Source organism: Chlorocebus sabaeus, chromosome 18 (genome assembly GCF_047675955.1).
Source record: "Chlorocebus sabaeus isolate Y175 chromosome 18, mChlSab1.0.hap1, whole genome shotgun sequence".
In the NCBI taxonomy this organism is placed as follows: domain Eukaryota; kingdom Metazoa; phylum Chordata; class Mammalia; order Primates; family Cercopithecidae; genus Chlorocebus; species Chlorocebus sabaeus.
Window position 1 is genome coordinate 14132061 of NC_132921.1, and position 14603 is coordinate 14146663.

Consider the following 14603-nt stretch of genomic DNA (forward strand, 5'->3'; position numbering starts at 1 on the left):
CAGCCCTCTGGAGATCCTGAGAATATGCACCCGTGGTCAGAATACAGTTTAGTATTTTATATATTTCAGGGAGACATAAGACATCAATCAATACTTGTCAGATGTCCATTAGTTCAGACTGGAAAGTCTGCACAATTGGAAGCAGCAGTTACCAGATTATAGGCAGATTCAAATGTTCTGATTAGCACTTTGTTGAAAGAGTTATTATCTAAAGACTTGGTATTAGTAGAAAGAAATATCTTGGTTACCATAAGGGGTTGTGGAGAGCAAGGTTTTATCATGGAGATGTAGCCTCCAGGTAACAAGCTTCAGAGAGATAGAGAATAGGATGATGGTTGCCAGAGGCCGAGAAGGGTAGTGGAGAGATAAGATAAAAAAGGTTTGGCTAATGGCTACAAAAATACAGTTAGAGCTGTTAAAAGAAAACCTTCAGCTGAATTAAATTTAAAGGATTTTATCTGAGCAATGAACGATTCACAAATTGGGCAGCCCCCAGAATCACACCAGATTTGAGAGACTCCAGGGATGCCTCCTGGTCAGAATAAATTTATAGATTAAAAAAAGGGAAGTGACATACAGAAATCGGAAGTGAGGTACAGAAATAGCTGGATTGGTTACAGGTTGGCCTTTGCCTTATTTGAACACAGTTTGAACACTTTAGCAGTCTATGAGTGGTTGTGAGGAAAGAGAGACACCCTCTCATATTGTTTTATACTCAGTAGCTGTTTTAAGGAAAAAACAAGGAAGTAAAACCAAAGACAGGCAGCCCAGCGCCAGACCCAAAACCAGGCCTGGGCCTGCCTGGCCTAAACCCAGTAGTTAAAAATCAACTCATAACTTAGAAACCAATGTTATTCATAGATTCCAGACATTGTGTAGAAGAACATTGTAAAACTCCCTGCCCTGTTCTGTTTCTATCAGTGCGTGAAACCCTGTCATGTATCCCCTAGATGGCTCAATTAATCACGACCCTTGCATATGAAACCTTTAGTGTTACGAGCCCTTAAAAGGGACAGAAATTGTGCACTCGGGGAGCTCAGATTTTAATGCAGTAGCTTGCCAATGCTCCCAGCTGAATAAAGCCCTTCCTTCTACAACTCGGTATCTGAGAGGTTTTGTCTGCGGCTGCTTCTGCTACACTTCTTGGTTCCCTGACCCGGAAGTGAGGTGACTGACAGACGGCCTAGGCAGCCCCTTTGGCGGCTTAGGCCCGCCCTGTGGAGCATCCCTGGGGAGACTCCAGCCAGCCTGAGAGCGCTTCCGGGTAGGCAGTTGCCCTGGTGGAATGCCTCATCAGAGCAGCGCGTAGTGGGCCCCCAGTGGAGGATTAACACAGTGGCTGAACACTGGGAAGAAACTAGCACTTGGAGTCCGGACATCTGAAACTCGGTAAGACTAGTCTTTGGAACTTGCCCACTGCATTTGAGTGGAAGTGTGGCCTGATCACACACGGCGTGCCTTTATTAGCACTTTGGTGTTGGTTTTGGTTTTAACTTGGTTTGAATTGCTTGACAGGACGGGTCTTGAGAACGTGCCCACTCCATTTGAGTGGAAGCATGGCCTGATCACCCACGGTGTGCCTGTACTGGCACTTTAGTTTTTGCTTTTGACTTGACTTAGATTGCTTGATACTTTGGTTTTGGTTTTGACCTGGCTTGGATTTCTGGATACTCTGATTTGGGTTTTGATTTTGGTTTGATGTAAACTGCAGAAGTGTGTGTGTGCCCTTTTTACCTGTTACTTGTTTTGTGGTGTGCGTGTGGTGTGAGCGTAGTGTTCTGTCTCAAAAAAGCATAGGTCAGGCACAAATAAGTCCACCCCACTAGGAACTATGTTAAAAAATTTCAAGGAAAGGAAAAAAAGCGGGGCGGCAGAATTCATATAAAAAGAATGTTATATGGTAAATTCTTGTCCTGAAATAAATTAACTGGTTGTTTAAAGAAAAAAATGTTTTTAAATCTCATTTGTCCCATTCCACCTGCTCCTCCTGATCTCTATTATAAAAAACCGAGGTTGCAAAGTTCAATAGGGTTTCTAAGTTTTGCTCTGGGCCTAAGGCAGACTTTAGAAGTTTTCTCCTAATGTCTGCAGCTGACTGAGTGATACACTTATCCTTTAGAATTAGCTGGCCTTCAAAAGAGTCAGGTGACAGGGAGATATGCTTCCTCAACGCCTCCCTTAGTCTCTCCAGAAAGGCAGTAGGATTTTCTTCCTTTCCCTGTGTTATAGTGGACATCACTGAATAATTCACAGGCTTCTTCCTAGTTTTCCTTAGTCCTCCTAGCATGCAAGTTAACAAATGTCTGTGGCACCAATCTCCATGTTCTGATTCTGTGTCCCAGTGAGGGTCTACACTGGGAACTGCCTGCTGGCCTGTAGGGAATCCTTCGCTTTTCTCTGTTGTCATCCTATCACTGACCTGACTTGAGATACCAGAGATCGGCATACTCTGGTTACTCTGCAGTTATGGTGGCATTTCTCTCATTTGGGGTTAGTGTCTCATTTAGCAGTAACATTATCTCTCTCCATGACAGATCAAAGAATTATCCTAACCCTTGTAAAACATCAATATAGCCATCAGGATTAGCCGAGAATTTACCTAGGTCTGTTTTAATTTGCTTTAAGTCTGAGAGACAAAACGGTGCATGCACTCTGGCTGGGCCGAATTGTCCTCCTCCCACTGCTTGGAGGGCGCATAATCGGGGAACATTGGCACTCTCTGGTTCATTGTTTACCCCTTTGTCTATCTCCTTTTGGACCGAATGGGTTGAAGGGGGCTCCTTACTAGTTGGGGAAGGAGTCAGGGGGGTGCTGGGGTAGGGAGGTAGGCTCTGAGGGCTTCCTGTAGGGCATAAATCACACTTTTTACATAATTGCGAGTTGTCTCTTAATGAAAAGAAAGTTTGTACATATGGCACTTCACTCCATTTGCCTTCTTTTCTACAAAAGAGGTCTAGGTTTAAGATGGTATTATAATTTATACTTCCCGCAGGAGGCCAGGTCTCTCCCCCTTGAAGAGGATATCGTGGCCAGGCGGTACTGCAGAAGAATATAAGTCATTTCTTTCTTAGTGTCTGAGGGTCAAATTTGTCCGAATTCTCCAGAATACATCTTAGGGGCATTTTTGCCTTGGGGGAAACATTTCCCATCTGAAAAAAGACCATAGGGATGCCAGCACCCCTAATCATTTTCTGATGAACATTAGTCATCGAGTGTCCTCTCTGGGTCTAATGTTTATTCCTTTCCAGGGTGCGTAACCCCCCGTGGACCGCTGCTTCCCGGATTAGTTACGCTCACTGATGTAGCAGTCCCGCACCTGTTTCCCCGCCTTTCTTGACCACAAAGAAAGGGGTCTGGGCTGCTGGATTCTAGTGGTCCTTTACCAGCATGCCCAATATTGCCTGTGCGTTCAGGGGTGAGCCCTAGACCTGGACTGGGTTCCTGAGTATTTCATAACAACCCAGCTGCCCCATCAAGATGCATTCCTATAAACAACAGTTCTTATGCAAATTCATTTCAGAGAGGATGTAGCTAACCTTTTAAGTCAGGATTAAGATAGTTTTTTGATTCTGTAAGTACTTTAAGGCTTGGCTGAGTGCAAACAGCTCGCATGTTTGAGCAGACCAATTATTAGGCAAGTTTTCTTTTTTTTTAATTATTATTATTATTTTTTCATCTTTCTTTATTTTAAGTTCCATTATACATATGCAAAACGTGCAGGTTTGTTACATATGTGTACATGTGCCATGGTGGTTTGCGGCACCTATCAACCAGTCATCTAGGTTTTAAGCCCCGCATGCATTAGCTATTTGTCCTAATGCTCTCCTTCCCCTTGACCCCCCACCCCTCGACAGGCCCTGGTGTGTGTGTTCCCCTCCCTGTGTCCATGTGTTCTCATTGTTCAACTCCTACTTATGAATGAGAACATGCGGTGTTTGGTTTTCTGTTCCTGTGTTAGTTTGCTGAGAATGATGGCTTCCAGCTTCATCCATGTCCCTGCAAAGGACATGATCTCATTGTGGAAGACAGTGTGGCAATTCCTCAAGGTTCTAGAACCAGAAATACCATTTGACCGAGCAATCCCAATACTGGGTGCATACCCAAAGGATTATAAATCATTCTACTATAATCATTCTACTATAAAGACACATGCACACATATGTTTATTACAGCACCATTTACAATAGCAAAGACTTGGAACCAACCCAAACGTCCATCAACGATAGGCTGGATAAAGAAAATGTGGCACATATACACCATGGAATACTATGCAGCCATAAATGCCTTTTTAAAAGTGGGCACGTGCCAGGCTAGTTGAGGATTCAACAAGGAGAGCACTATGGCTAGAGCAGAGTGAGGGGGGGACATATGCTAAGAGATGAGGTCAGAGAGGTGGTGGTGTGGATAAGATAGATCATTTTAGCATCTTCTAAGCTATTTTATTTTTTTACATTTTAGTAATATGTTTTACTTAACCCAATATATCCCAAATATTATTTCTATAATCAGCATAAGAATTAATGATATTTTTCCATTTTAAGTCTTTGAAATCTAATGTGCTTGCTACACTTACAGCACATTTCAAGCGTTCAAAAGTCACTTGAGGCTTGTGGCTGCCACATTGGACAGCACAACTGTAAGAGAAATACAAAGGGCACTGGAATTGACTTTAGCAAATTTAGGGGCTTATAATTGCCCCCCATCAACCACTTAGAATGTGTTAACTAAGGTACTTCACACATGGGCTATAAATTTCTAGGTAATTTTTTGTTTGTTCATTTGTATTTTTTTTTTTGAGACAAGAGTCTTGCTCCCCAGTCACCCAGGCTGGAGTGCAGTGGCCTGATCTGGGCTCACTGCAACCTCCAATTTCCGGGTTCAAGCAATTCTCCTGTCTCAGCCTCCCGAGTAGCTGAGATTACAGGTGTGCACCACCACACGCCCAGCTAAATTTTTTTTTTTTTTTTTTGTAGAGACAGAGTTTCATCACGTTGGCCAGGCTGTTCTCAAACTCCTGACCTCAAATGATCCACCCGCCTAAGCCTCCCAAAGTGCTGGGATTACAGACTCGAGCCACCGCACCCAACCTGTAGCTATTTTAAATGCTTTGGTTTCTACCAAATTGGAAGAATCTGAGCAAAGGTGAGACGTGATTAAAAGAATCTGAGCAAAGGTGAGACATATTAAAGCAAAGACATATTTTAAATTCTTTGGTTTCTACCAAATTGGAAGAATCTGAGCAAAGTGAGACGTGATTAAAAGAATCTGAGCAAAGGTGAGACATATTAAAAGGATCCTTTTGCCGGCTGTGATAATAGACTGTGAGAAGGACAAAGGTGGAAGCAGGGAGATTATACTTTAAGTTCTAGGGTACATGTACATAACGTGCAGGTTTGTTACATCACTTGTGCCATGTTGGTGTGCTGCACCCATCAACTCGTCAGCACCCATCAACTCGTCTGCTTCCACAAGAGTCTCCGTATTAATTACTGAATACCCATTGGGTTTTTTTTTTTTTTTTTCCCTCAATTACCTGGGAGCAACCATATCCTCCTGTCCTGAAGGGAGTTCCTCCTAGGCCTGGTCAGACCTTTGTATGGTAATTAAGATTTAAATCCCCTGTTAGGAAATCTGCTGGGTTAAGGGAATTATCAGTGCTTGGAGTTACATTACCCTTTTTTTAACAGTTTAAGATTTGAGTTAGTAAGCTACCTTTTCTTTGACTTGGAATAATTCTGAACTGGTGAGGTATGCTCACAATGAAGTTTCTTCTAAAGTTACTTTTCTACCTTTAGCAAAGCAGTTGCTGCTACTGACTGAATGCATTTGGCCCGTCCATCGGTTACTGGGTTAAGGATTTTTGATAGGAATCTACGGGTTGTCAGTGGCCTCAGTGCTTTTGGGCCACGCCCTTATTTACACTGACAACAAAGTGGTATTGGAGTGTTATAGGGTCACAGACAAGACCTTTAATTATCAATTACAGGTTTGAAATTTACTCTGGCTTTTAAAGGAATAGGACACACTTGGGGTTTTTTTGGTTTTTTTTTTTTTTTTTTTGAGACGGAGTCTTGCTCTGTCACCCAGGCTGGAGTGCAGTGGCCGGATCTCAGCTCACTGTAAGTTCCACCTCCCGGGTTCACACCATTCTCCTGCCTCAGCCTCCCGCCTGGCTAGTTTTTTGTATTTTTTAGAAGAAACAGGGTTTCACCGTGTTAGCTAGGATGGTCTCGATCTCCTGACTTCGTGATCCGCCTGTCTTGGCCTCCCAAAGTGCTGGGTTTACAGGCTTGAGCCACCGTGCCAGGCCAGGACACACTTCTTTTTTTTTATCCTTTTCTTTCTTTTTCTCTTTGACTCCCTCTTTGTCTCTCTCTCTCCCCATCTCTCTCACCCCATCTCTCTCCCTCCCTCCCCCCCCTCCCCATCTCTCTCCCTGTCTCTCTCTCTCTCAGCCATTACAAACTTGGGACCCTGGCAAGGGTGGTGGGGAATGGGTCCCACATAACTGCCCATTATGAGAGCTGTATACCTAAATTGGGAGGGACACCAGGGATAAGACTCCCTGGGTTTGCAGCCTAGATGCCTAAGGACGCAGCCTAGAGCTTCCTTAGATCCCTTTGGAGATACAACTTGCTAGAGGAAATGAACGTCTGAACCACTAGTACCTAGGAGACCGGGACCAGAGGAAGTAGATTCAGAGGTAAGGAGAAGTTTGGGGCTACACTTTCAAGGAAGTGGTGGTCGGGACCCAGGAGGTATGGGTCAGAAGGAAAGGTAGCGGCTTACACGACTGTGGTGTAGAGACTTCTGGCTGCGCCATGATCTCAACCGGCTACTGCCAGGAGTTCCGGACGACAGCTTTCTGCCTCTAGCCGGCCCTCGGCTTTCCCAAGAAAATTGGAAGTTGAAGGTGGCTCCAGGCAGACCAATGTCCCCAACCCAGAAGAGCTGGGGGCTGTTAGAAAGCCCTTCCCCAGATAGCCTCACACCTGAGTCTTCAGTCCGGAGGCCATCCTAATTGTTTTTAACTGGCCAACATGTGCCCAGTGTTTTCCTCTAATTCTAAGGAAGGACAGGACAGAATAGCAAGCAAACGTGGTCCAATATTACTCACCGCTTTTGGAGGTCCCTTTGTGGTCGCCAAAATGTTACCGGGGGGTCCTTGCTCCCAGAGCTCTCAAAATGGTGGTGGGCCACTTCCAAGATGGTGACAAGCCTTGTGTTCGCTGACCTGGGGTTCTTGGCCTCACAGATTTAAAGGAATGGAATCTTGGGCCATGCGGTGAGTGTCATAGCTCTCTTAGAAGCCGTGGGTCACGCAAGAGAACCGTGGAACCCAGTGACTAGTGTTCACCTTGATTAGGTTGAATCCAGGCACTTAGCCGCCCAGGAACAATGGCAAGCCTTTAGCCCGACTGGGAGTGGCAATGGGCTTCTTGCTGGATCAGGAGCACAGCGGACACCCTGCTGGATCCGGAGGGATGGAAGTCAGCAGCCGCGGGTCTGCGATGGTGGCAAACAGCAGTGGTGGATGGGGAGCAAAAACTCAGCTCCAGCCCTAACAAAACACAGACCAGAAGAGTGCAATTGCAAGATTTAATAGAATGAAATAGAGTGAAGACAGAACTCCCACGTAAGGGGAAGGGACCCAAAGCAGGTTGCTGTTGCCAGCTCAAATGCCTGTGTTTATATCCTGATCCTTGTCCCTCCCACTGTGCGTTCAAGCAATAGATGATTGGCTATTTCTTTACCTCCTGTTTTGCCTAATTAGCATTTTAGTGAGCTCTCTGATTGGTTGGGTGTGGGCTAAGTTGCAAGCCCTGTGTTTAAAGGTGGATGCGGCCACCTTCCCAGCTAGGCTTAGGCCTAGGAAATTCCAGCTAATCCGGTCTCTCACTATGAAATTGGCACCTCTTTAATAATGGGGAAAAAAAGAGGTTTGGGGAAGTTAAGTAACCTGCCCCAAATCACAACATTAAATAGTAGTATCATTCCGTTAAACATTTCACCTGCTTTTTGAGAGTAGGCTCTGAAACTATAACTGCTTACATGTTTATGTATTCCTGCATTATGAGATTAAACATTAATAGTGCACGATCAGTAGTCATTAGTGAAATACATGTGTGTGTGTGTACATATATACATATATAAAATAAAGATAAGTGAAATACACACACACACACATAAGTAAACCTAACAAGTGATGGTGTAATTATAAAAGACTGATTTTTATCTTTTCCACAGAAGAAATATCATGAGACACAAAGTAAATGCTAAGAAATTAGATGAAGGCCCAGCATATATTTATGTACCTTAGTGTAGAATGAAAGTGGAAGTGTAGACTATGACAGGTGCTGGAAATTAGAACTTGTGCAATCATTTTGAGAGTATCTGGCAGTCCTTATTCAAATTAAACATTGACATGCGCAATGACCCAACTGAGGGAAACCTGTGAGGTTTCACTTGGGTTCATATGAGGGCATGGATGAGGCTGTTCACAGAAGTAGTGTTTGCAGCAGCTGGTAGTTTGTGGATGCAATTAAAGCAAGCATTACTGAGAGAAAGAATAAGTAGAAAGTGATAGATACTCTGCAATACTGCTGTCAAAAGCAGACTAGTTGTATACGCATACACTTAGTTACCTCTTTAAAACAAAGCTGTGAGTAGAAAAATAAAATAACTCAGATAAGTGACTTTTCTCAAGTCCACTTGAAAGAAGTTAGAACTTTTGCTCCAAATCATGAGATTCTTCTACAGTCCCTTTCCTTATTCAAATAAATAGCTGCTTTTACTTTTAAATTGAACCCCTTGTTTTACTTCTTATGCTAGCAAGGGTAGTTTCAAAGACCCATATAACTGAAACACAGAAAAAGTCAATGAGCTAATGCAATAATATTTTAAATATATATTTAAAATAAAATTGTGAGCTAGAACACAGTTTCAGATTGCCAAATTAGACTCACACACTGTGCAGAGTATAGTCATAGTCTGATGTGTTTTGCTGTGATACATTAAATCAAGAGGCATCCCAAAAAAGTGTAGAAAAAAAAAAAGAAATAGATTAAGGATTTTTTTTTAGCATAAATTGCTCTATTGATCATGTCAGGACTTCTGATTTGTACATTGAGATTGCCTGATCTTAAAACTCTGAGGACAAGATATAAAACTATTTCAACTCCTTCAAAAATTAGTTTTGATTTCATGTCTTTATAATTTATTTTCAATGTTTTCTTATTTTTTTCAGATAACATTTTTACTGCCTATCTTCTTATTTTCAAAGTTTGTAGCTTCTTCCAGAAATTAAATTGTGTCATGGAAAGACCGTTGGACGATCTAAGAAAAGAACATTAATGAGTAGGCACCACAAAATATTGGCTGAACGATCATTTTAAAGGGACTTTATTTAGTGTATATCACAAAACATAGACATGTTCTTACCTTATTATATTCGTTATGTCTTCCTGGAGTGGCATAACAACACAGGACCTTGTGTCTTCCACTTAGTATTGGATGATACACTCACCACTAAATTACATAATTGCTATGTAAAACAGCTAAATTCACAAGTAAAAGTTCTCCTTTTCAAATTAAAACCAATACGCAAAGTAACATCAAATAGAATCAGTATTCAAAATCACACAAAACAAAAATATTTTAAGTTCAAATTACATGAGGAACTTCTAGTTACTATTGTCATTAATTAAATCCCCAGTTATAAATGCTTCCTATTGAATGCATGCAGACTATTCATACACAAACAGATCCACCCACACAATGTCTTACAAAGATATTGCCCACATTGCATACCTCTTTTGCTATGAATTTTTTCTTTTATTTATTTATTATTTATTTATTTATTTATTTTTTGATACAGGAACTGACTCTGTTACCTAGTATGGAGTGCAACATTGCGATCTCAGCTCACTGCAACGTCCACCCCACAGGCTCAAGCAATCCACCCACCCCACTCAGCCTCCTGTGTAGTTGGGACTACAGGCACACGCTACCATGTCCAGTGAGTTATTTTTTTAATTTTTATTTTTTTTCTGTAGAGGCAGAATTTCATTATGTTGCCCAGGCTGGTCTCGAACTCCCGAGCTCATGCAATCTACCCACCTTGGCCTCCTAAAGTGCTGGGTTGCTGACAACTTCGTGGGTTACTCAGCTGATGGTTTATTTTGCCAACTGATACTATTTTCTAACATTTACTAGCATTGAAGGAGAAAGAGCCATACAGGGATGATTTTTTTTCCAGAATCTTTCCATTCAATTCAAGTTATTTAGAGGGAGCATGTCCATTCATTAGGATAGGCCAGAGATCTTCAAAACTAATGACTTGGTGAAATAACTAGTTTTTCATAGTCTTTTACCAGAATATGTGGCAACTGCCTCCAACTACTTTCTCTTCAGGTCCACAACACTTTAATTCCCTAGAAAATCTAAGCCTACTTGTGGGATTGTTTGTCACAGTTTTACAATTAGGATCTTGATTGAATGAATGAAAGAAAGCAAAACAGTTTAACCTGGAATTGAAAACATTTGTAATATTTTAAATTCTAATCCATTTTTAAAATAGTCATTTTGCAATTGCCTGCAATAGTCTTGGAAAAGATTTGCTTAGCTGATGAGAAAAAAAGTTTTCAAAATATTGTATAAAATATTAACCCTGACTAGGTAGTAAAACCCACAATTATTATTTTTCCTTTTATGGTTCCCTGTATTATATTCTAATGAGTTCATCTTGCCTGCTGCACAGAAAAGTCAAAACACTGTAACAGTGGTTCTGCAGCAGAGAAAGGGCTGAATTATCACAAGGTGGCCAAGTGGAAGGATGAGAGATATTTCTCAAATCCACTTCTCCAAAAGCTCAGAGGCTAAGGTTTGTAAAGGATAATTTGGCAGGCAGGGGGCTAGAAAATGGGTGCTGCTGATTGGTTGGGGATAAAATCATAAGAATGCCACAACTATCTTTATGCACTGAGTTAGGCTCTGGGTGGGGGGTCACAGGACTGGTTGAGTAAGAAGTCATGAGTTCAGGTGGAGTCAGTTGGTTGCCAGAATGCAAAAGTTTGAAAAACATCTCAAAAGACCAATCTTAGGTTCTACAATGGTAGTGTTATCTATAGGCATAATGAGAACGTTTCAAATCTTGTGACTTCTGGCTACATGACCCCTGAGATGTAAGCAAGGTAGGGAATAACGGCTTGTTATCACTTAAATATGCCTAGTCTTAGTAGAATTCAGGCCCCTCCTGAAATTCAAACCACGTAGCCTCTTATTAGTTTTACAAAGATGGTTTTGGTCCCTAAACGAGGAGAAGGGATAGTTTTGGGAAGAGACTATTATCATTCTCGCTTTAACGTTAAAGTAGAAACTAAATTCCTCTCACAGTTAGGTTGGTTTATCCAGAGGGCAGTTAGCTGGTGAGGTGAGAAGCAAGATAGAATCAGCAGTGTTAGATTTCTCTCACTATTATAATTTGGCAAAGGAATTTTTACTTCTTAAAATGTACTCACATTGACATTTACCTCAGTATTAGGAGGGTTATTAGATTGGTAGTGATCTATCTGTAATCACTGTTCCACTTCCTATCTTCCTAATACTATGATTGTAAAAGGTATACTTACTGAAATAATATATATGTGTGTGAATATATCTATATGTGTGTGTATGTATATACACTATATAGATACTACATTCTCTCTATATTTTGTAATATATACAGATGTAAAATATGTACACACATATATATATTGTATTATTGGGTTGTTGAATTACTTTTTACATCTGGATTCCATTTTGTACTTCTGTGAATCACACATCTAAATTGATTGTTTAGTTTTCTACTGTGGTCTTGTTTTTTGTTTGTTTGTTTTTGTTTGTTTCTTTTTATGGAATCCATTCACTTTCTTTATAGGGGAAAAAGAATTCAGGTGATCCTGTACGAGCCCTTTTTTAAGTGGATCTCTGTGTAAATAGATAAATAACATTTGCTAAGGTGCAGAGATCATAAATACAAAATGCACACTGTTAGGTGGCCCTGGCTATAACATTACTCATATTATATCCATACTCTATGGACTTAAGAGGCACAACCTCCTGCAAAATGTTTCATAAGCTGTATATATTTCCAGAGTAACAAATGGAAATGTTTCACAAAATACCTCTCTTGTGTATTCTTAACTCATTAAATCTCACTCGGAACTTTCTCTACCCTGAGATCTTGAGCCAGAGGACACCTGCCGGTTGTGAGAAAAAAAAAAGGGGATGGGGAGGGACAATGAGACTCAGATCTCTTCATTGTTTCTCTTTATCCTCAAAAAGACTAGGAAAGTTTGAGTTGGGTGTTGGGGATCCTGTGAGTCTGATGGAACTATCTCATGCATTCTAAAGTCCACAAGAAAATAATAAAATAAATGCAGAATTTTTAAAAAATGTGTGGTAATTAGAGAATTCAATTTACCTGAAACGAAAATAGACTGTAAAGTACTATATTTTGGCGTAGATGTAAATAAATAGGCAAGTGGATATCTGGACAAAATGGATAATTTATAAGTAGATTCAACTGTATGCAAGTGTGAAATACATGACAAAAACATGTATACTAATGTAGTAGAAGGTAAATATGACATTTTATAAATTGTTCAAAACTATAACTCAAAAAGTAAAGATGTACCACTCCTATGCATCAAACAAAAAGATACTCATGATGGATTAGAAAATTAAGTGTAAAAAAGTTAAGGAATCAAGTCATTGAAAAAATAGAAGAAAATCTAGGAGATAACATGTACATTTTTCAAATGTGAATATTTTCTTAACAAGAAATCTAGAAAACTCAAAAGAAAGATTATAATTAAATTGGTTATGTGAAAAGATGCCTTAAGTCATATCATGTGTTTTCATTTTTCTTTCTATTTTATGTTCGTCATAGCTAGATTCCCTAGTCCTTGTGGAGTGATCATATTTTCTATAGTTTGTAAAAATCTTCGTGCTCAGTAGGATTTTTGTACATTCTAGAGAAGATTAACACGTTTGTGAAACAAAAGGGGGGTTTTTTTATGCAAAAGAAAGCAATAGGTATGTCAAAACAGTTTTACAGCTATTAACGTACATAATGATATATAGTAGTACATAAAAACAAGTAAATTAATAACAATAATTTCAAATGCATTATTTTTTGGATATGGCTGCATGTTGTGTTTAAATGTTCTCACTGTTGTACATTTACTTCCATGACAAAATTAAATCAAATTAACTATACGTTTGTGAAAGACTAAAGCCAAACAAGTAATACAATTGATTGTGTTTGGCCTACTGCAGTAGGAAGGGGACCCTAGATCTGAAGGTCAGCAAGAGTTTGCAGAGTGGTTTTGCTTTATATTTTTCTGGGAAGGAGAAGACAAGTTATAGGAAGGTAACTTTGAGTTGAGATTGTTTGACAATGAGGAAAATCATCTCACTCTATCAGCTGAAGAGGAAATGTTTATCTCTGTGTCTAGTTAGTTTCAATGTTTATCTCTGTGTCTAGTTAGTTTCAATGTTTATCTCTGTGTCTAGTTAGTTTCAATGTTTATCTCTGTGTCTAGTTATGACAAGGAGTCCTAATCTCAGCTGATCAAGCATGAGACAAATAATGAAAAGTTGAAAGGTCTGTGCTTGACCTTATCATCAGGTTTAGGAGAAGGGAAAAGGGCTGACTGTGTTTGCTCTCATCACAGGAAAACTTTAAAGGAGTCATCTGTGAGTTTTGAGGAGTGGAAGAGTGGGCAATGAGTGTATTCTAAGTCATGTGGGATGAATGGTTCTTTGCAGCAAGCCATTCTGGAACACGAAAGAGGTGGAGAGATAGGGCCTTAGGAAAATTTGGGATTTCCTAACCATTCTTGTTTTCCAGAAATGCAGGCTCAGGTGAAATTCATTGTTGTCACATTCTATGAAAGAAAGTGACGTTTTCTGGGAGATATCATAAAACTTTCTCATTCCTATTCACATAGTCTGCAACTTAAATTCTTAAGTAATGGGGAGAAAGAAAAAATAACTTTTTATGTATAACCAGAAAAGAAAAGCATGGATGTAAATATGTGTTTTCTTAATACTGTGTCTTTCATTATTTGCCGTTTTCATTTCTAAGCATCCCTAAGAACTTCACCTTTTCTTGAGGGAATCAAAAGATTCATTGTAATGACCTTTTTCTGCCACAATTCCTAAGGAAATACATTTTATGGAGCTACATTTCTCTAATTTACTACCCTGTAGACATTAACTATTGTTTGTCTTTTTTAGTAGTTTCTTGATAAGTAATGTGATTAAGTAGTTTTCCAGATATGTAATAACTGTGAGTTATGCAATACACACACACACACGCCCGTATAAATGTAACTTAATATGGAGACATTTCCTTAGAGTGGAAGGACTATTTCTTGGAAGAGATCAATATGTGGGTGATTGCCTAATCAGAGTTTATGTAAGACCTTTATTATCACATGCTCTCCAGAATGTATAATGAAACATTAGTGTGATATATTTGATACATCTGACTTATCACATAAAAGTGACAACAGCTATAAAGCAAATATCACACATAGAACAAAACATTTACT

The 14603-nt window shown here is 40.0% G+C and overlaps 1 pseudogene; it reads right to left on the reverse strand.

The window, feature by feature from the left end:
- Positions 1 to 1960: 1960 nt before the first annotated feature.
- Positions 1961 to 3149, reverse strand: LOC140709030 (uncharacterized; annotated as a pseudogene).
- Positions 3150 to 14603: the final 11454 nt, after the last annotated feature.